The sequence below is a fragment of the Odontesthes bonariensis genome, chromosome 21, assembly GCF_027942865.1.
Source record: "Odontesthes bonariensis isolate fOdoBon6 chromosome 21, fOdoBon6.hap1, whole genome shotgun sequence".
Lineage (NCBI taxonomy): Eukaryota > Metazoa > Chordata > Actinopteri > Atheriniformes > Atherinopsidae > Odontesthes > Odontesthes bonariensis.
This window is the reverse complement of record NC_134526.1, coordinates 872524-895342: the sequence shown is the minus strand read 5'-3', so window position 1 is coordinate 895342 and position 22819 is coordinate 872524. Positions and strand designations below refer to the sequence as shown.

Genomic DNA, 22819 nt, shown 5'->3' with positions numbered 1-22819 from the left:
TAGTATGCAGTATGCAGTATGTAGTATGGAAGTATGTAGTATGTAGTATGCAGTATGCAGTATGTAGTATGCAGTATGTAGTATGCAGTATGCAGTATGTAGTATGCAGTATGTAGTATGCAGTATGTAGTATGCAGTATGCAGTATGTAGTATGCAGTATGTAGTATGCAGTATGCAGTATGCAGTATGCAGTATGTAGTATGCAGTATGTAGTATGCAGTATGCAGTATGCAGTATGCAGTATGTAGTATGCAGTATGCAGTATGCAGTATACAGTATGCAGTATGCAGTATGCAGTATGCAGTATGCAGTATGCAGTATACAGTATGCAGTATGTAGTATGTAGTATGTAGTATGGAAGTATGTAGTATGCAGTATGTAGTATGCAGTATGTAGTATGCAGTATGTAGTATGCAGTATGTAGTATGGAAGTATGTAGTATGCAGTATGTAGTATGTAGTATGTAGTATGCAGTATGTAGTATGCAGTATGTAGTATGCAGTATGCAGTATGCAGTATGTAGTATATAGTATGCAGTATGCAGTATGCAGTATGTAGTATGTAGTATGTAGTATGGAAGTATGTAGTATGTAGTATGTAGTATATAGTATGCAGTATGTAGTATGCAGTATGCAGTATGTAGTATGCAGTATGTAGTATGCAGTATGCAGTATGTAGTATGCAGTATGTAGTATGTAGTATGCAGTATGCAGTATGTAGTATGCAGTATGTAGTATGCAGTATGTAGTATGCAGTATGCAGTATGTAGTATGCAGTATGTAGTATGCAGTATGCAGTATGTAGTATGCAGTATGTAGTATGCAGTATGCAGTATGTAGTATGCAGTATGTAGTATGCAGTATGCAGTATATAGTATGCAGTATGCAGTATGTAGTATGCAGTATGCAGTATGTAGTATGCAGTATATAGTATGCAGTATGTAGTATGTAGTATGCAGTATGTAGTATGGAAGTATGCAGTATGCAGTATGTAGTATGCAGTATGTAGTATGGAAGTATGTAGTATGCAGTATGTAGTATGGAAGTATGTAGTATGCAGTATGTAGTATGCAGTATATAGTATGCAGTATGTAGTATGCAGTATGTAGTATGCAGTATGCAGTATGCAGTATGTAGTATATAGTATGCAGTATGTAGTATGCAGTATGCAGTATGCAGTATGCAGTATATAGTATGCAGTATGAAGTATGCAGTATGCAGTATGCAGTATGTAGTATGCATTATGCAGTATGCAGTATGCAGTATGTAGTATGGAAGTATGTAGTATGCAGTATGTAGTATGTAGTATGGAAGAATGTAGTATGTAGTATGCAGTATGTAGTATATAGTATGCAGTATGGCAGTATGTAGTATGCAGTATGTAGTATGCAGTATGTAGTATGCAGTATGCAGTATGTAGTATGCAGTATGTAGTATGCAGTATGCAGTATGTAGTATGCAGTATGTAGTATGCAGTATGCAGTATGCAGTATGCAGTATGTAGTATGCAGTATGTAGTATGCAGTATGCAGTATATAGTATGCAGTATGCAGTATGTAGTATGCAGTATGCAGTATGTAGTATGTAGTATATAGTATGCAGTATGTAGTATGTAGTATGCAGTATGTAGTATGGAAGTATGCAGTATGCAGTATGTAGTATGCAGTATGTAGTATGGAAGTATGCAGTATGCAGTATGTAGTATGCAGTATGTAGTATGGAAGTATGCAGTATGCAGTATGTAGTATGTAGTATATAGTATGCAGTATGTAGTATGCAGTATGTAGTATGCAGTATGCAGTATGCAGTATGCAGTATGTAGTATATAGTATGCAGTATGTAGTATGCAGTATGTAGTATGTAGTATGCAGTATATAGTATGCAGTATGAAGTATGCAGTATGTAGTATGCAGTATGTAGTATGCATTATGCAGTATGCAGTATGCAGTATGTAGTATGGAAGTATGTAGTATGCAGTATGTAGTATGTAGTATGGAAGAATGTAGTATGTAGTATGCAGTATGTAGTATATAGTATGCAGTATGGCAGTATGTAGTATGTAGTATGTCGTATGCAGTATGTAGTATGTAGTATGGAAGTATGTAGTATGTAGTATGCAGTATGTAGTATGTAGTATGTAGTATGGAAGTATGTAGTATGAAGTATGTAGTATGTAGTAGGAAGTATGTAGTATGTAGTATGGAAGTATGTAAGTATGTAGTATGTAGTATGCAGTATGCAGTATGTAGTATGCAGTATGCAGTATGTAGTATGCAGTATGCAGTATGCAGTATGTAGTATGGAAGTATGTAGTATGTAGTATGCAGTATGCAGTATGTAGTATGTAGTAGGAAGTATGTAGTATGTAGTATGGAAGTATGTAAGTATGTAGTATGTAGTATGCAGTATGCAGTATGTAGTATGCAGTATGCAGTATGTAGTATGCAGTATGTAGTATGCAGTATGCAGTATGCAGTATGCAGTATGTAGTATGGAAGTATGTAGTATGTAGTATGCAGTATGCAGTATGTAGTATGCAGTATGTAGTATGCAGTATGCAGTATGCAGTATGCAGTATGTAGTATGCAGTATGCAGTATGCAGTATGCAGTATATAGTATGCAGTATGTAGTATGCAGTATGTAGTATGTAGTATGTAGTATGGAAGTATGTAGTATGCAGTATGTAGTATGTAGTATGTAGTATGTAGTATGTAGTATGCAGTATGTAGTATGCAGTATGCAGTATGTAGTATGCAGTATGTAGTATGCAGTATGCAGTATGTAGTATGCAGTATGTAGTATGCAGTATGCAGTATGTAGTATGCAGTATGTAGTATGCAGTATGCAGTATGCAGTATGCAGTATGTAGTATGCAGTATGTAGTATGCAGTATGCAGTATGTAGTATGCAGTATGTAGTATGCAGTATGCAGTATGCAGTATGCAGTATGTAGTATGCAGTATGCAGTATGCAGTATGCAGTATGTAGTATGCAGTATGCAGTATATAGTATGCAGTATGCAGTATGTAGTATGCAGTATGCAGTATGCAGTATGTAGTATATAGTATGCAGTATGTAGTATGCAGTATGCAGTATGTAGTATGGAAGTATGCAGTATGCAGTATGTAGTATGCAGTATGTAGTATGGAAGTATGCAGTATGCAGTATGTAGTATGCAGTATGTAGTATGGAAGTATGTAGTATGCAGTATGTAGTATGTAGTATATAGTATGCAGTATGTAGTATGCAGTATGTAGTATGCAGTATGCAGTATGCAGTATGTAGTATATAGTATGCAGTATGTAGTATGCAGTATGTAGTATGTAGTATGAAGTATGCAGTATGCAGTATGCAGTATGTAGTATGCAGTATGCAGTATGCAGTATGTAGTATATAGTATGCAGTATGTAGTATGCAGTATGCAGTATGTAGTATGAAGTATGCAGTATGCAGTATGCAGTATGTAGTATGTAGTATGGAAGTATGTAGTATGCAGTATGTAGTATGTAGTATTGAAGAATGTAGTATGTAGTATGCAGTATGTAGTATATAGTATGCAGTATGGCAGTATGTAGTATGTAGTATGTCGTATGCAGTATGTAGTATGTAGTATGGAAGTATGTAGTATGTAGTATGCAGTATGCAGTATGTAGTATGTAGTATGGAAGTATGTAGTATGAAGTATGTAGTATGTAGTAGGAAGTATGTAGTATGTAGTATGGAAGTATGTAGTATGTAGTAGGAAGTATGTAGTATGGAAGTATGTAAGTATGTAGTATGCAGTATGCAGTATGTAGTATGCAGTATGCAGTATGTAGTATGCAGTATGCAGTATGTAGTATGCAGTATGCAGTATGCAGTATGTAGTATGGAAGTATGTAGTATGTAGTATGCAGTATGCAGTATGTAGTATGTAGTAGGAAGTATGTAGTATGTAGTATGGAAGTATGTAAGTATGTAGTATGTAGTATGCAGTATGCAGTATGTAGTATGCAGTATGCAGTATGTAGTATGCAGTATGTAGTATGTAGTATGCAGTATGCAGTATGCAGTATGTAGTATGGAAGTATGTAGTATGCAGTATGCAGTATGCAGTATGTAGTATGCAGTATGTAGTATGCAGTATGTAGTATGTAGTATGCAGTATGCAGTATGCAGTATGTAGTATGCAGTATGCAGTATGCAGTATGCAGTATGTAGTATGCAGTATGTAGTATGCAGTATGCAGTATATAGTATGCAGTATGCAGTATGTAGTATGCAGTATGCAGTATGCAGTATGCAGTATATAGTATGCAGTATGCAGTATGTAGTATGCAGTATGTAGTATGGAAGTATGTAGTATGCAGTATGTAGTATGCAGTATGTAGTATGCAGTATGTAGTATGCAGTATGTAGTATGTAGTATATAGTATGCAGTATGTAGTATGCAGTATGCAGTATGCAGTATGCAGTATGTAGTATATAGTATGCAGTGTGTAGTATGCAGTATGTAGTATGTAGTATGTAGTATGGAAGTATGTAGTATGCAGTATGTAGTATGTAGTATGCAGTATATAGTATGCAGTATGTAGTATGCAGTATGCAGTATGTAGTATGCATTATGTAGTATGCAGTATGCAGTATGCAGTATGCAGTATGTAGTATGCAGTATGTAGTATGCAGTATGCAGTATGTAGTATGCAGTATGTAGTATGCAGTATGCAGTATGCAGTATGCAGTATGTAGTATGCAGTATGCAGTATGTAGTATGCAGTATGTAGTATGCAGTATGCAGTATGTAGTATGCAGTATGCAGTATGCAGTATGCAGTATATAGTATGCAGTATGCAGTATGTAGTATGCAGTATGCAGTATGCAGTATGTAGTATATAGTATGCAGTATGCAGTATGTAGTATGCAGTATGTAGTATGGAAGTATGTAGTATGCAGTATGTAGTATGCAGTATGTAGTATGGAAGTATGTAGTATGCAGTATGTAGTATGTAGTATATAGTATGCAGTATGTAGTATGCAGTATGTAGTATGCAGTATGCAGTATGCAGTATGTAGTATATAGTATGCAGTATGTAGTATGCAGTATGTAGTATGTAGTATGCAGTATATAGTATGCAGTATGAAGTATGCAGTATGCAGTATGCAGTATGTAGTATGCATTATGCAGTATGCAGTATGCAGTATGCAGTATGCAGTATGTAGTATGGAAGTATGTAGTATGCAGTATGTAGTATGTAGTATGCAGTATGTAGTATGCAGTATGTAGTATGCAGTATGCAGTATGTTTTATGCAGTATGTAGTATGCAGTATGTAGTATGCAGTATGCAGTATATAGTATGCAGTATGCAGTATGTAGTATGCAGTATGCAGTATGTAGTATGTAGTATATAGTATGCAGTATGTAGTATGCAGTATGTAGTATGGAAGTGTGTAGTATGCAGTATGTAGTATGCAGTATGTAGTATGCAGTATGTAGTATGGAAGTATGTAGTATGCAGTATGTAGTATGTAGTATATAGTATGCAGTATGTAGTATGCAGTATGTAGTATGCAGTATGCAGTATGCAGTATGTAGTATATAGTATGCAGTATGTAGTATGCAGTATGTAGTATGTAGTATGTAGTATGGAAGTATGTAGTATGCAGTATGTAGTATGTAGTATGTAGTATGCAGTATGCAGTATGCAGTATGCAGTATGTAGTATGCATTATGTAGTATGCATTATGCAGTATGTAGTATGCAGTATGTAGTATGCAGTATGCAGTATGCAGTATGCAGTATGTAGTATGCAGTATGTAGTATGCAGTATGCAGTATGCAGTATGCAGTATGTAGTATGCAGTATGCAGTATGTAGTATGCAGTATGTAGTATGCAGTATGTAGTATGCAGTATGCAGTATGTAGTATGCAGTATGTAGTATGCAGTATGCAGTATGCAGTATGCAGTATGCAGTATGTAGTATGCAGTATGCAGTATGTAGTATGTAGTATCTAGTATGCAGTATGTAGTATGTAGTATGCAGTATGTAGTATGGAAGTATGTAGTATGCAGTATGTAGTATGCAGTATGTAGTATGGAAGTATGTAGTATGCAGTATGTAGTATGCAGTATGTAGTATGGAAGTATGTAGTATGCAGTATGTAGTATGTAGTATGTAGTATGCAGTATGTAGTATGCAGTATGTAGTATGCAGTATGCAGTATGCAGTATGTAGTATGTAGTATGCAGTATGTAGTATGCAGTATGTAGTATGTAGTATGCAGTATATAGTATGCAGTATGAAGTATGCAGTATGCAGTATGCAGTATGTAGTATGCATTATGCAGTATGCAGTATGCAGTATGTAGTATGGAAGTATGTAGTATGCAGTATGTAGTATGTAGTATGGAAGAATGTAGTATGTAGTATGCAGTATGTAGTATATAGTATGCAGTATGGCAGTATGTAGTATGTAGTATGTCGTATGTCGTATGCAGTATGTAGTATGTAGTATGTAGTATGTAGTATGTAGTATGGAAGTATGCAGTATGAAGTATGTAGTATGTAGTAGGAAGTATGTAGTATGTAGTATGGAAGTATGTAGTATGTAGTAGGAAGTATGTAGTATGTAGTATGGAAGTATGTAAGTATGTAGTATGTAGTATGCAGTATGCAGTATGTAGTATGCAGTATGCAGTATGTAGTATGCAGTATGCAGTATGTAGTATGCTGTATGCAGTATGCAGTATGTAGTATGGAAGTATGTAGTATGTAGTATGCAGTATGCAGTATGTAGTATGTAGTAGGAAGTATGTAGTATGTAGTATGGAAGTATGTAAGTATGTAGTATGTAGTATGCAGTATGCAGTATGTAGTATGCAGTATGCAGTATGTAGTATGCAGTATGTAGTATGTAGTATGCAGTATGCAGTATGCAGTATGTAGTATGGAAGTATGTAGTATGTAGTATGCAGTATGCAGTATGTAGTATGTAGTATGCAGTATGTAGTATGCAGTATGCAGTATGCAGTATGTAGTATATAGTATGCAGTATGTAGTATGCAGTATGTAGTATGTAGTATGTAGTATGGAAGTATGTAGTATGCAGTATGTAGTATGTAGTATGTAGTATGTAGTATATAGTATGCAGTATGTAGTATGCAGTATGCAGTATGTAGTATGCAGTATGTAGTATGCAGTATGCAGTATGCAGTATGCAGTATGTAGTATGCAGTATGCAGTATGCAGTATGCAGTATGTAGTATGCAGTATGCAGTATGTAGTATGCAGTATGTAGTATGCAGTATGCAGTATGTAGTATGCAGTATGTAGTATGCAGTATGCAGTATATAGTATGCAGTATGCAGTATGTAGTATGCAGTATGCAGTATGCAGTATGTAGTATATAGTATGCAGTATGTAGTATGTAGTATGCAGTATGTAGTATGGAAGTATGTAGTATGCAGTATGTAGTATGCAGTATGTAGTATGGAAGTATGTAGTATGCAGTATGTAGTATGCAGTATGTAGTATGGAAGTATGTAGTATGCAGTATGTAGTATGTAGTATATAGTATGCAGTATGTAGTATGCAGTATGTAGTATGCAGTATGCAGTATGCAGTATGTAGTATATAGTATGCAGTATGTAGTATGCAGTATGTAGTATGTAGTATGAAGTATGCAGTATGCAGTATGCAGTATGTAGTATGCATTATGCAGTATGCAGTATGCAGTATGTAGTATGGAAGTATGTAGTATGCAGTATGTAGTATGTAGTATGGAAGAATGTAGTATGTAGTATGCAGTATGTAGTATATAGTATGCAGTATGGCAGTATGTAGTATGTAGTATGTCGTATGCAGTATGTAGTATGTAGTATGGAAGTATGTAGTATGTCGTATGCAGTATGTAGTATGTAGTATGTAGTATGGAAGTATGTAGTATGAAGTATGCAGTATGTAGTAGGAAGTATGTAGTATGTAGTATGGAAGTATGTAGTATGTAGTAGGAAGTATGTAGTATGTAGTATGGAAGTATGTAAGTATGTAGTATGTAGTATGCAGTATGCAGTATGTAGTATGCAGTATGCAGTATGTAGTATGCAGTATGTAGTATGTAGTATGCAGTATGCAGTATGCAGTATGTAGTATGGAAGTATGTAGTATGTAGTATGCAGTATGCAGTATGTAGTATGTAGTAGGAAGTATGTAGTATGTAGTATGGAAGTATGTAAGTATGTAGTATGTAGTATGCAGTATGCAGTATGTAGTATGCAGTATGCAGTATGTAGTATGCAGTATGCAGTATGTAGTATGCAGTATGCAGTATGCAGTATGTAGTATGGAAGTATGTAGTATGTAGTATGCAGTATGCAGTATGTAGTATGCAGTATGTAGTATGCAGTATGTAGTATGCAGTATGCAGTATGTAGTATGCAGTATGTAGTATGCAGTATGCAGTATGTAGTATGCAGTATGCAGTATGTAGTATGCAGTATGCAGTATATAGTATGCAGTATGCAGTATGCAGTATGCAGTATGCAGTATGTAGTATGTAGTATATAGTATGCAGTATGTAGTATGCAGTATGTAGTATGGAAGTATGTAGTATGCAGTATGTAGTATGCAGTATGTAGTATGCAGTATGTAGTATGCAGTATGTAGTATGGAAGTATGTAGTATGCAGTATGTAGTATGTAGTATATAGTATGCAGTATGTAGTATGCAGTATGCAGTATGCAGTATGCAGTATGTAGTATATAGTATGCAGTATGTAGTATGCAGTATGTAGTATGTAGTATGTAGTATGGAAGTATGTAGTATGCAGTATGTAGTATGTAGTATGTAGTATATAGTATGCAGTATGTAGTATGCAGTATGCATTATGTAGTATGCAGTATGTAGTATGTAGTATGCAGTATGTAGTATGCAGTATGTAGTATGCAGTATGCAGTATGTAGTATGCAGTATGTAGTATGCAGTATGCAGTATGTAGTATGCAGTATGTAGTATGCAGTATGTAGTATGCAGTATGCAGTATGTAGTATGCAGTATGCAGTATGTAGTATGCAGTATGCAGTATGTAGTATGTAGTATATAGTATGCAGTATGTAGTATGTAGTATGCAGTATGTAGTATGGAAGTATGTAGTATGCAGTATGTAGTATGCAGTATGTAGTATGGAAGTATGTAGTATGCAGTATGTAGTATGCAGTATGTAGTATGGAAGTATGTAGTATGCAGTATGTAGTATGTAGTATATAGTATGCAGTATGTAGTATGCAGTATGTAGTATGCAGTATGCAGTATGCAGTATGTAGTATATAGTATGCAGTATGTAGTATGCAGTATGTAGTATGTAGTATGCAGTATATAGTATGCAGTATGAAGTATGCAGTATGCAGTATGCAGTATGTAGTATGCATTATGCAGTATGCAGTATGCAGTATGCAGTATGCAGTATGTAGTATGGAAGTATGTAGTATGCAGTATGTAGTATGTAGTATGGAAGAATGTAGTATGTAGTATGCAGTATGTAGTATATAGTATGCAGTATGGCAGTATGTAGTATGTAGTATGTCGTATGCAGTATGTAGTATGTAGTATGGAAGTATGTAGTATGTAGTATGTAGTATGCAGTATGTAGTATGTAGTATGTAGTATGGAAGTATGTAGTATGAAGTATGTAGTATGTAGTAGGAAGTATGTAGTATGTAGTATGGAAGTATGTAGTATGTAGTAGGAAGTATATAGTATGTAGTATGGAAGTATGTAAGTATGTAGTATGTAGTATGCAGTATGCAGTATGTAGTATGCAGTATGTAGTATGTAGTATGCAGTATGCAGTATGCAGTATGTAGTATGGAAGTATGTAGTATATAGTATGCAGTATGCAGTATGTAGTATGTAGTATGGAAGTATGTAGTATGGAAGTATTTAGTATGCAGTATGTAGTATGCAATATGTAGTATGTAGTATGTAGTATTTAGTATGGAAGTATGTAGTATGCAGTATGTAGTATGTAGTATGTAGTATGTAGTATGGAAGTATTTAGTATGCAGTATGTAGTATGCAATATGTAGTATGTAGTATGTAGTATTTAGTATGGAAGTATGTAGTATGCAGTATGTAGTATGTAGTATGTAGTATGTAGTATGGAAGTATTTAGTATGCAGTATGTAGTATGCAATATGTAGTATGTAGTATGTAGTATTTAGTATGGAAGTATGTAGTATGCAGTATGTAGTATGTAGTATGCAGTATGTAGTATGTAATATGTAGTATGTAGTATGGAAGTATTTAGTATGCAGTATGTAGTATGTAATATGTAGTATGTAGTATGGAAGTATTTAGTATGCAGTATGTAGTATGCAGTATGTAGTATGTAGTATGGAAGAATGTAGTATGTAGTATGCAGTATGTAGTATATAGTATGCAGTATGGCAGTATGTAGTATGTAGTATGTCGTATGCAGTATGTAGTATGTAGTATGGAAGTATGTAGTATGTAGTATGTAGTATGCAGTATGTAGTATGTAGTATGTAGTATGGAAGTATGTAGTATGAAGTATGTAGTATGTAGTAGGAAGTATGTAGTATGTAGTATGGAAGTATGTAGTATATAGTATGTAGTATGGAAGTATGTAAGTATGTAGTATGTAGTATGCAGTATGCAGTATGTAGTATGCAGTATGCAGTATGTAGTATGCAGTATGTAGTATGTAGTATGCAGTATGCAGTATGCAGTATGTAGTATGGAAGTATGTAGTATATAGTATGCAGTATGCAGTATGTAGTATGTAGTATGGAAGTATGTAGTATGGAAGTATTTAGTATGCAGTATGTAGTATGCAATATGTAGTATGTAGTATGTAGTATTTAGTATGGAAGTATGTAGTATGCAGTATGTAGTATGTAGTATGTAGTATGTAGTATGGAAGTATTTAGTATGCAGTATGTAGTATGCAATATGTAGTATGTAGTATGTAGTATTTAGTATGGAAGTATGTAGTATGCAGTATGTAGTATGTAGTATGTAGTATGTAGTATGGAAGTATTTAGTATGCAGTATGTAGTATGCAATATGTAGTATGTAGTATGTAGTATTTAGTATGGAAGTATGTAGTATGCAGTATGTAGTATGTAGTATGTAGTATGTAGTATGGAAGTATTTAGTATGCAGTATGTAGTATGCAATATGTAGTATGTAGTATGTAGTATTTAGTATGGAAGTATGTAGTATGCAGTATGTAGTATGTAGTATGCAGTATGTAGTATGTAGTATGCAGTATGTAGTATGTAGTAGGCGGTTTCGAACACAGCCTTTGTTTTTAAAGATAAAACAAAAAGGGGCCATTTGTACAAACCTTTTAAGGACCATGTTTTAAATATTGTGGGAAAGGTTTTCCTTTAAGTCAGTTCAAACCGGGACGGATGCGGCTCAGAGCTGCAGGGGAGGAAGTTTTGTCTGCTTCCTGGACCCTGAAGAGCCGCTTTCTGCCTGAGTTCACCGAATTTTAAGGCCCGAAAACAAACACAGATTAAAGATTAGTGCGAATGTGTTTCAGCGTGTAATGAAAGTGATTAGAGGAGAGAAACAGCCTGTGGCAGCAACATTAAATCGATGTTTTAACGATTCTTTCTTAATGTTTTAATGGTTAGGGTGTAACGTCTTCAGAGCCTGCTCCCAGCCCGCGAGGCAAACTGAAACTGACAGAACGTACGACTCCGGCCTCAGGGCTGCACTCTGATAACCTCACCTGATCAGGTGTGTTCATTAAGGAGCCAGATAAACCATCAGCTGTACTTTCACCCAGCTACAACAACGATTTACAGCGTAAAACTGTCGTTTCTCAGCCTTTGAAGAAACTCATGACATTTTTCCTGTGAAAACATCATTTTTAAGCTGGTTTGGATGCTTTGCTGGTAATTCTGACACTTTTTCACATTTGGAATAGTTGTCTGCATGTTAGAGCAGCTGATTGAAGACGAAGAGGCGGAGTTGTTGGTAGTCCTTTCTATGATCTATTTTCTTTTGATATTTGATTTTTTTTTATTCTGTATGGATTGTACATCTGAATCTGTATTTTTGAACCATATAGGTACAATAGCAAAACAATATGGGCTTATTCTTGACTAGATTAAGAAACGTTTATTGTTCTGGTTGTTGTTGTTTCTTTTCTTTTTTTTTTTTTTTTTTGTTATACTTGTACTAAGTGTTGTTCTATATTATCTCATAAATATCTGACTTGCTAGGAAGGGCAATTTGAATGTTGGATAATAACTTTGCCCCTGATGTCTCCTTGGATATGAGAGCGCTCTTATTTCTGAATATATCATTGGGGCCTGCCATAGCATTGCATAGGAGAGCCTCCATGCAAATGCATGGCAAGGCACCTATTACTATTCCGTTGGCAAAAGTCTATGGGATTTAACATTGAAAACGTGTCTCTTTATTTTTTTATAGGTATATTTATTCTTCCGTCCACATTAATCGGGCCCGCACATCCCAACAATATATATATCAAAACGACCGGCTCGATGAGTTTTCGCGGGCTATTACTTTTATTGAAGATTGGAGTTACCATGGCGACGTAATAAGCAAAAAACAGCCCCCCAAAGCCCCCCTAGGAATAAACAGGGGGAGGACCTGGAAAAATCATCAAAAACCCAAAATTTTGAGCAGTTACTGTGTCATCATGCATTAACCTAGAAACGCCATTCAAATGTCAGTTTGTAGATACGTCCGTGCTGTGTTCAGAAGTGAAGACGCCATGTCGATACCTGCTACGGATTTCCCACAGCATGCCTCCAAGCGACCCAAAGTTTTGGCCAAAATCTGCAAAATTTGAATTTTTAGAGCACAACTACCATTTCATTAGAGTGTAGGAAGAGCAAGAGTTCTGACCTCAGATTCATTTTCGAATCGCCCTCACGCCTACAAATATCGCTCCAATGCCATTATGTACTGTCATAATATAGGCACGCATGCTGGGATTCATAAAATGTTTTCATATTTCACCTAGGGCTGACCGTTTGCTCTCAGAGCCCCTCAGAGCAAAGTGATGTCGGGGCTCAAAGACCTCAAATCCCCATTTTAATTCATCCAATTCTCAGAATCTCAGCAGCTCCTGCAGCCCTTCTTTCTCTCATCCGTGCTTTCACTGTGAATGTGCTACAGATCTGAAACGCGGGAATATTGAAGTCCAAAGGCGTCCCTCGCTCATTCTGCCAGAATATTTTCCGTAGCTCTTACGGTTTCCGAATGGGAAGCATCTGTTCATAGAGGTTTTTTGGCTCTGAGAAGCCTGAGTCTCATATAATTAGTGTAGCAGCAGCTGGGGCAGCTAAACTGTCAGTTAAATGTTACCATAGAAACAAGACTATTAGTGGCCCAGCCAGTCCTTTAAAGTTTCAACAGCACAATTAATCAGTGGGCCAGCTGCAATCAAAATGGCTGAAGCAGACAGCTCAATGTAACCCTACAGAGACACAGAGCTGCTTGTGAATGTGATGAAGACGAGCTGATGATGACGAAGAGCTTCTGGAGGTCTCATTGCTCTGCTTTTCATAATGAACAATGAAGCACATTAAACATCAGCCGTGATTGGTTGAGCGATACGCACACTTTGGCAGGCCCCTTCTAAATTTCTTCAGAAATTTTCTAGTTATATATTCTTATTTCTCTTATTTCTGAATATATGTGTTTTTTGGAAACATGCTGAAAACTCAATAAAGATAATGTTGGGAAAAAGAGCAGCTGATTGAGCTTCCTAAAGCCTAAGAAATGCCTGGGATCGGACCCGAAATCTGGATGAGTTGAAGAGTAGACGTCTAGGATACAGAGTAAAAGCAAAATGAAGGAAAAGGAGGAAGTTTAAAGCATTTCTTCCCCTGATCATCAGGGGAAATGTGAGATCTCTGGTGGATAAAATGGACGAGCTTGGAGCCCTGATGAGGACACAGCAGGAATATCAGGCAGAGACCTGGCTGCAGGAACAGCTGTAACAGCTCTCTGCTCAGCTTTAAGACTATCCGGGCAGACAGAGACTGCAGACAGAGCGCTAACAGTAAACAACATCCACAACATCATTTCAATCTTTTACGGCGAGCAGTCCCTGCGTGCTGCTGCTTCCTGACACCACACCACTGATTCGGACACAAAACAAAGTCCTCTCCCATCCCATAATTCAGAAGCTTTTCTGGAAAACTGGCAAAATATGCAGAGTTTGGAAAACAGTCACTTTCAGTATTCAGCTTCCTGAGCACATCCTACTCATCATTTCTGAATCCCGTGTCTCATGGCAGCGATTCACCGCCTCATGGCTCAGAATGTTGATGCGAACGAACGGCACGCCGCTGCCGGCACTATTCGTGTGTCAGTCATACGCGTTTTAAGCTTTTGGCGTCTCATTTTTTTACGTTGTTCAAATGACATGTCAAAATGTTCTAAGTTTGCTGGAGGGTCCTCTCCTGTCATGCTGCATACCATGAAAGGGTTAGGGTTGGGCCTCGTTTCCGTGGTTTAAAACGTACTAAAAAGCATTGAAATCACACACCAGATGGCAACTGACTAACTACACATTATTTTATTTCTTTATTTTATTATTATCTATCTTTGCATGTATAATTTTGAACCCCCCAAAGGGATCAATAAAGTTCTATCTGATGTAATCGACACATTTTGTTGGCACTCTTAAAGAATCCCAACAAGCTTTTAATACCCAGTAGCATGATGACACTTTTATCTTATTTTATCTTATTTGATTTTGTTGTATTTTATTGCTTTCACTGTTCTTTTATTGCTTTTATTTGTTTTTACTTCTTCTCCTCTTTATTTATTACCTGCTGTAAAGCACTTTGGTACGCAGATATCAGATAGCATGTAGGACTCATTTCTTTTGTCATCATCAGGGAGAAGCTTTACAAAGTGAGCAGTTTGTAACATGAACCAGTTCTGCAGGGTCATAAATCCTGGCTCCGCACCCCTCGTCAGAAACCCGAGCTCTGCCCTGAAGCTGTGACTTTACACAACAGGTATCACCTGAGCGGGCGCAGGGGGCGGAGCTTACACACCCTGAGGGTTTTTACCATGAAACCAGAGAAACATTTCCAAAGGAACTCAGAGGAACTGTTTTATCGATCAGTCTCCAGTTCTTTTCTATAAATTAAATGTATCTTTGATACTCGATGAAGACACCTCCCTCCTCCTCCTCAGGGTGTGACGGCGCCTGAATTCTTTGGAGATTTCGTTCTCAACGTCACTTTCACTCGTTGTCATAAATCATCTCACACCTGTCACTCAGATTCTTATCTTTCATCTTTGTACGAGTCAGCACATTCTCTCTCTCTTATCTGGTTTCATCCCATTTGACCTATTTATCTGTTTCAATGGTGCAGACGCTGGGTTAGAGTTAGGGTTCCCACGCAGTTAGGGTTCCCACAGGGTTAGGGTTCCCACACAGTTAGGGTTCCCACAGGGTTAGGGTTCCCACAGGGTTAGGGTTCCCACACAGTTAGGGTTCCCACAGGGTTAGGGTTCCCACACAGTTAGGGTTCCCACACAGTTAGGGTTCCCACAGGGTTAGGGTTCCCACAGGGTTAGGGTTCCCACAGGGTTAGGGTTCCCACACAGTTAGGGTTCCCACAGGGTTAGGGTCCCCCCAGGGTTAGGGTTCCCACGCAGTTAGGGTTCCCACAGAGTTAGGGTTCCCACACAGTTAGGGTTCCCACAGGGTTAGGGTTCCCACAGAGTTAGGGTTCCCACGCAGTTAGGGTTCCCACAGGGTTAGGGTTCCCACACAGTTAGGGTTCCCACGCAGTTAGGGTTCCCACACAGTTAGGGTTCCCACAGGGTTAGGGTTCCCACACAGTTAGGGTTCCCACAGGGTTAGGGTTCCCACACAGTTAGGGTTCCCACGCAGTTAGGGTTCCCACGCAGTTAGGGTTCCCACGCAGTTAGGGTTCCCACAGGGTTAGGGTTCCCACACAGTTAGGGTTCCCACAGGGTTAGGGTTCCCACAGGGTTAGGGCCCCCCCAGGGTTAGGGTTCCCACAGGGTTAGGGCCCCCCCAGGGTTAGGGTTCCCACAGGGTTAGGGCCCCCCCAGGGTTAGGGCCCCCCCAGGGTTAGGGCCCCCCCAGGGTTAGGGTTCCCACAGGGTTAGGGTTCCCACACAGTTAGGGTTCCCACGCAGTTAGGGTTCCCACGCAGTTAGGGTTCCCACACAGTTAGGGTTCCCACGCAGTTAGGGTTCCCACACAGTTAGGGTTCCCACGCAGTTAGGGTTCCCACGCAGTTAGGGTTCCCACACAGTTAGGGTTCCCACACAGTTAGGGTTCCCACACAGTTAGGGTTCCCACAGGGTTAGGGTTCCCACAGGGTTAGGGTTTCTTTTTTTAGGAGCCTTTTCCCAAAGCTGCCCCCAGGCTCTGGAATAAGCCCCCCGTCCAGCTGAGTCTTATTTCTGACCTGGGCCTCTTCAGATCCAGGCTGAAAACCAACTTATTTAGGATGGCTTTAATACCCAGTAGCATGATGAGACTTTTATCTGATTTTATCTTAATTGATTTTGTTGTATTTTATTGCTTTCACTGTTCTTTTATTGTTTTTATTTGTTTTTACTTCTTCTTCTCTTTATTTATTACCTGCTGTAAAGCACTTTGGTACACCGTAAGGATCGTCTGTGAAGGGCTGCATAATTAAAGTACATTTACAGATAATCCTGCAGCTCTGCACTCACTCAGTTTCTCTCAGTTCAGTCTGACTCATCTGGAATGTTGACGGTATGAAAGGATTCTGACGACCCTGACGGCTCTGACTGAGAAACAAAAGATGTCTCAGCTCCTGCCTCTCTGTGAAGGACATTTCTTCCTGTTTCAGGGTGTGGCTCCTGCAGGTCCTCTCCTGTTTCACCTCCTGCTTCCTGCCATAAAAGGCCACGTTCAGGTGCTTTCTGCATGCTTTTCTTTGCCCTCAGGCCAAGCTCCAACATATAGGATTTAAAATGTAGATCCAGCTCTGACTCAGAGCCCTGGAGCTCAAATAAAAGGCAGACAGCAGTTAAAGAGTGTTTCACATTTAATCATTTTAACTAAGAACCAAACTGACTTTAGGTGATGAAATTACGTTAAAAGTTTGGATCTGATTCAGTCAAAGGAGTCGAGGCATGAAAACCTGAGATATTCAGATTAAGAACAATGGAGGGAACATGTTGAACAATAAAAGCTGACTTCAGATGTGCTGCCAGTCTGTCAGCTGCAGCCGCTCACACAGTTCCTGCAAAGCAGTGAGAAATGAGCCCATAAATCCAGTTCCATAGCAGCTTTATTCTGTGGAAGTCCCAATAAAAGAAAGTGTTCATGACTTCAAAGTGATTAATAATGTGGTTAATAATTATCCACACGCTGGCTTTAGAATGTTAAAAGATTTATTTTCTGATGACACATTAATATTATTCAAACAGATCGTTGAGAAATACAAAATCCCCAGGCATGACTTTTATCTTTATTTACAGATAAGGCATTATATGGCACACAACACGACCTTAATGGATAAAATGTTGTTTGGAGTAGTTAGGAAGACGTCTGTTAGTCTACTTTATGGAGCTGTGCTAAATTTCAATCAAATTTATGATAAATGTTGTATTTTTGTGAATTTTTTCATTCAAAATGATGATAAAAGTTGGATTTTTAGACATATTTTCAATCAAAATTATGATAAAACTTTGATTCTTGTGAATACTTCTATTTAAAATGATGATATAAAACAGCAGACATTAATTTTATGTGCGCTGCTCCATTCACGGCTTTACGAGGACTCAGAGAGAACTGTCCGTCACAACCAGTGCTGCTGACTGGGAAAGTATACGGACCTGTGCTAAATGAATCTGTTTGTAACCCTTCAACCCTAGTTTGTCTCCAGTGTGTCTTAAATGTAAAACAGAAATTGGTAATCTAACTTATTGTCTTTGGTCCTGCATAAGCTGCAGAAACATCAGTCTGATGTCTTAACAGAAACTGAAAAGATGGTGGGATTAAAGCTGGGGACGGACCCACCGTCTCTTATATCAGGCCTTCCTGCTAAAGGTGTGAGGTGAACACATCAAAGACTGTTTTGTTTTCTTACATTTGCAGCCAGGAAGAATATTTTATTGCAGTGGATTAGCAATAAGGAACCAAATGTTAAGGGACGGCACAAAGTGCTGTTTGAGTTGGTGCCTCTGTATCACATTCAAACTCCAACCAATTTTATGAGGTTTGGAAACCTTATTTGGATTACTTGGATTCCAATGTATCTTCCATTCTTTTACAGGGATTCCCTGAAGGTCATAATAACGGGACACATTCTTCTTTTCTTTTATTTACCCATTTATGTCTTTATCAATATGGATACTGATCGTGTGTAACTGAGTGTTGTGTTGGAGTTTTGTGTTTGTTTATGTTGAAAAAGGAAAATTAATAAACACATTAAAAAAAAATATTAAAAAAATAAAATAAAATAAAAATAAAAAAACAGCTACAGGAACATGTTTCATTGTGTTGATGCATCTTTACAGCTTTACAGCTGTTTCTGTGGTGTTTACATGCATCTTTACAGCTGTTTCTGTGGTGTTTACATGCATCTTTACAGCTTTACAGCTGTTTCTGTGGTGTTTACATGCATCTTTACAGCTTTACAGCTGTTTCTGTGGTGTTTACATGCATCTTTACAGCTTTACAGCTGTTTCTGTGGTGTTTACATGCATCTTTACAGCTTTACAGCTGTTTCTGTGGTGTTTACATGCATCTTTACAGCTTTACAGCTGTTTCTGAGGTGTTTACATGCATCTTTACAGCTTTACAGCTGTTTCTGTGGTGTTTACATGCATCTTTACAGCTGTTTCTGTGGTGTTTACATGCATCTTTACAGCTTTACAGCTGTTTCTGTGGTGTTTACATGCATCTTTACAGCTGTTTCTGTGGTGTTTACATGCATCTTTACAGCTTTACAGCTGTTTCTGTGGTGTTTACATGCATCTTTACAGCTTTACAGCTGTTTCTGTGGTGTTTACATGCATCTTTACAGCTTTACAGCTGTTTCTGAGGTGTTTACATGCATCTTTACAGCTTTACAGCTGTTTCTGAGGTGTTTACATGCATCTTTACAGCTTTACAGCTGTTTCTGAGGTGTTTACATGCATCTTTACAGCTTTACAGCTGTTTCTGTGGTGTTTACATGCATCTTTACAGCTTTACAGCTGTTTTAGTGTGTTGATGCATCTTTACAGCTTTACAGCTGTTTCTGAGGTGTTTACATGCATCTTTACAGCTTTACGGCTGTTTCTGTGGTGTTTACATGCATCTTTACAGCTGTTTCTGTGGTGTTTACATGCATCTTTACAGCTTTACAGCTGTTTCTGTGGTGTTTACATGCATCTTTACAGCTTTACGGCTGTTTCTGTGGTGTTTACATACAGCTTTACAGCTGTTTCTGTGGTGTTTACATGCATCTTTACAGCTGTTTCTGTGGTGTTTACATGCATCTTTACAGCTGTTTCTGTGGTGTTTACATGCATCTTTACAGCTTTACAGCTGTTTCTGTGGTGTTTACATACAGCTTTACAGCTTTACAGCTGTTTCTGTGGTGTTTACATGCATCTTTACAGCTTTACAGCTGTTTCTGTGGTGTTTACATGCATCTTTACAGCTTTACGGCTGTTTCTGTGGTGTTTACATACAGCTTTACAGCTGTTTCTGTGGTGTTTACATGCATCTTTACAGCTGTTTCTGTGGTGTTTACATACAGCTTTACAGCTGTTTCTGTGGTGTTTACATGCATCTTTACAGCTGTTTCTGTGGTGTTTACATGCATCTTTACAGCTGTTTCTGTGGTGTTTACATGCATCTTTACAGCTGTTTCTGTGGTGTTTACATGCATCTTTACAGCTTTACAGCTGTTTCTGTGGTGTTTACATGCATCTTTACAGCTTTACGGCTGTTTCTGTGGTGTTTACATGCATCTTTACAGCTGTTTCTGTGGTGTTTACATGCATCTTTACGGCTGTTTCTGTGGTGTTTACATGCATCTTTACAGCTTTACAGCTGTTTCTGTGGTGTTTACATGCATCTTTACAGCTTTACAGCTGTTTCTGTGGTGTTTACATGCATCTTTACAGCTTTACAGCTTTTTCTGTGGTGTTTACATGCATCTTTACAGCTTTACAGCTGTTTCTGAGGTGTTTACATGCATCTTTACAGCTTTACAGCTGTTTCTGTGGTGTTTACATGCATCTTTACAGCTTTACAGCTGTTTCTGTGGTGTTTACATGCATCTTTACAGCTTTACAGCTGTTTCTGTGGTGTTTACATGCATCTTTACAGCTTTACAGCTTTTTCTGTGGTGTTTACATGCATCTTTACAGCTTTACAGCTTTTTCTGTGGTGTTTACATGCATCTTTACAGCTTTACAGCTGTTTCTGTGGTGTTTACATGCATCTTTACAGCTTTACAGCTGTTTCTGTGTGTTGATGCATCTTTACAGCTTTACAGCTGTTTCTGTGGTGTTTACATGCATCTTTACAGCTTTACAGCTGTTTCTGTGGTGTTTACATGCATCTTTACAGCTTTACAGCTTTTTCTGTGGTGTTTACATGCATCTTTACAGCTTTACAGCTTTTTCTGTGGTGTTTACATGCATCTTTACAGCTTTACAGCTTTTTCTGTGGTGTTTACATGCATCTTTACAGCTTTACAGCTTTTTCTGTGGTGTTTACATGCATCTTTACAGCTTTACAGCTGTTTCTGTGGTGTTTACATGCATCTTTACAGCTTTACAGCTGTTTCTGAGGTGTTTACATGCATCTTTACAGCTTTACAGCTGTTTCTGTGGCGTTTACATGCATCTTTACAGCTGTTTCTGTGGTGTTTACATGCATCTTTACAGCTTTACAGCTGTTTCTGTGGTGTTTACATGCATCTTTACAGCTGTTTCTGTGGTGTTTACATGCATCTTTACAGCTGTTTCTGTGGTGTTTACATGCATCTTTACAGCTTTACAGCTGTTTCTGTGGTGTTTACATGCATCTTTACAGCTTTACAGCTGTTTCTGAGGTGTTTACATGCATCTTTACAGCTTTACAGCTGTTTCTGTGGTGTTTACATGCATCTTTACAGCTGTTTACATGTGCTGCTGTAGCTCATCTGTAGCTTCATAAAAAGCTTTGTTAAATCTCCTTTAATTCCGAGTTTATTTGCAGTGATTGACTTGGATTTATCCTTTAAGCCTTTAAGCCTTTAAATCGGTGTGTAACAGCAGCTTCTTCATGTGATAAAGCCTCCAGGCCTCCCTCTCTGAGGCTCTGTCTCAGCTTGCCTTTGGGAAATACCTGCCATAACACAGCCAGTTCACACCTGCAGGAGCACACCTGAGAAACGTGCTTGTGTAACACGCCACTACAACCATGGACTCGTTGTTCTTTCTGGTGCACAACCCTCCGTTAGGCCTGTGTTTGCTAAAGTTTAAAGTCACTGCAGATGTTTTACAGATGTTTCACAGATCTGCATCTTTTCACCAATTCCATTAAACCTGGATCCCCTTCAGTCTGATGAAATGTGTGTTTGAGCCATAAAAACATCACAGGAGGACCAACAGGTGAGAAATAACACACAGAGTCCTTCAGAACCAGAACCGGACTGATTATAAAGCAGTTCTGGCTGATATTCAGCCACCATCACAGAGTTCCCATCCAGGGTTTCCACCTCCATCTTCTGCAACTACATGTGTTTCAGTTAGGGCTGGGCAACCATTCAAATGTTTAATCTAATTAATCTCTGTGAAAGAGTGAAACTAAATGTTGAAATAAGGAGCTTTTTATCATTGTTAGCCCCTCTTGGCTCAAGCTAATTCATTCAGTCGGCGTTTGAACAACACAAAGCGTTATCTCTGCGGTGCTGTTGGCTTTTTGGAAGACTCTGTGTCTAAATACCCCAAATTCTTCCCTCTATGGGGGCTGAAAACCAAATGCTATAAACTGGCCCTTGTTGCTAAACTTAAACTTAACCATAAGTGTCCCAAAATACATCTCAGACTTATTGGCCTGGTTTATATTCAGAGCGCCCTGCTGAGATTGGACCTTTTCCATTCCAGCCACATCTTATGGAAATGTTTTCCCTCTGAAATCATTCCACAGGAAGTCTGCAGCGACTCCACATCTGTCCTTAAAACAGCTGGAGACACATTTCTCCTTCCTGTGGACTCCGACTCATCTGATCTTCTTTTAAAGCAGACTTAAAGCGCAGAACAAATAATTCGGTGCGTTTTATTTGTAATTCACTTTTTTTTTTATTGTTTTTCAACAGTACAACAACATACATGAAAAATGACAAGAATAAAACAACAAAACATGAGATAAACAAACAAACATTGCTCTCTAAAAAATGCTTACATAAACTAAACTAATCCCAACATAAAAATAATTACACACATACATACACAGGCTCCCTCACTCACCATCCGACAACAAATCAGACTTTTGCTCTACAACCTTAAAGTAGAAAAGTTGAGGTTTTTACTTAGAGGTTCCACCAATTTATTTCATGCTACTTGGGACCCCTTTTTTAGGTATTTTGACTCCTTCACTCTTTCTGACACTGAGCATATTTAAATATCTGACAAGCCTGTAAGTTTAGATTTTCTATGTATCTGTACTTATTTATTTAAGCTAATATTCTTAATCATTTATCCCTTTTTTTAAATTTTTAATTAATTTAATTTTCTCTTTTGTTGGCCTGTGGGCAGGATGGGTGGGTTGGGGGTTGACAGAATTGTTGCTGCTACTGATTGTATTTATACTTTTATTCTG

General features: G+C 38.1%; 1 protein-coding gene across 1 annotated transcript in view; it reads right to left on the bottom strand.

Annotated features, from left to right (window-relative positions):
* LOC142371152 (keratin, type I cytoskeletal 13-like) overlaps positions 1-16828 on the bottom strand; it is a 40901-nt gene extending 24073 nt beyond the window's left edge. Inside the window, exon 1 of the mRNA XM_075453764.1 lies at positions 16720-16828. The gene's annotated coding sequence lies outside the window, so the exon portion shown is untranslated. The remainder of the gene's footprint in view (positions 1-16719) is intronic.
* Between the last annotated feature and the right edge of the window lie 5991 nt (positions 16829-22819).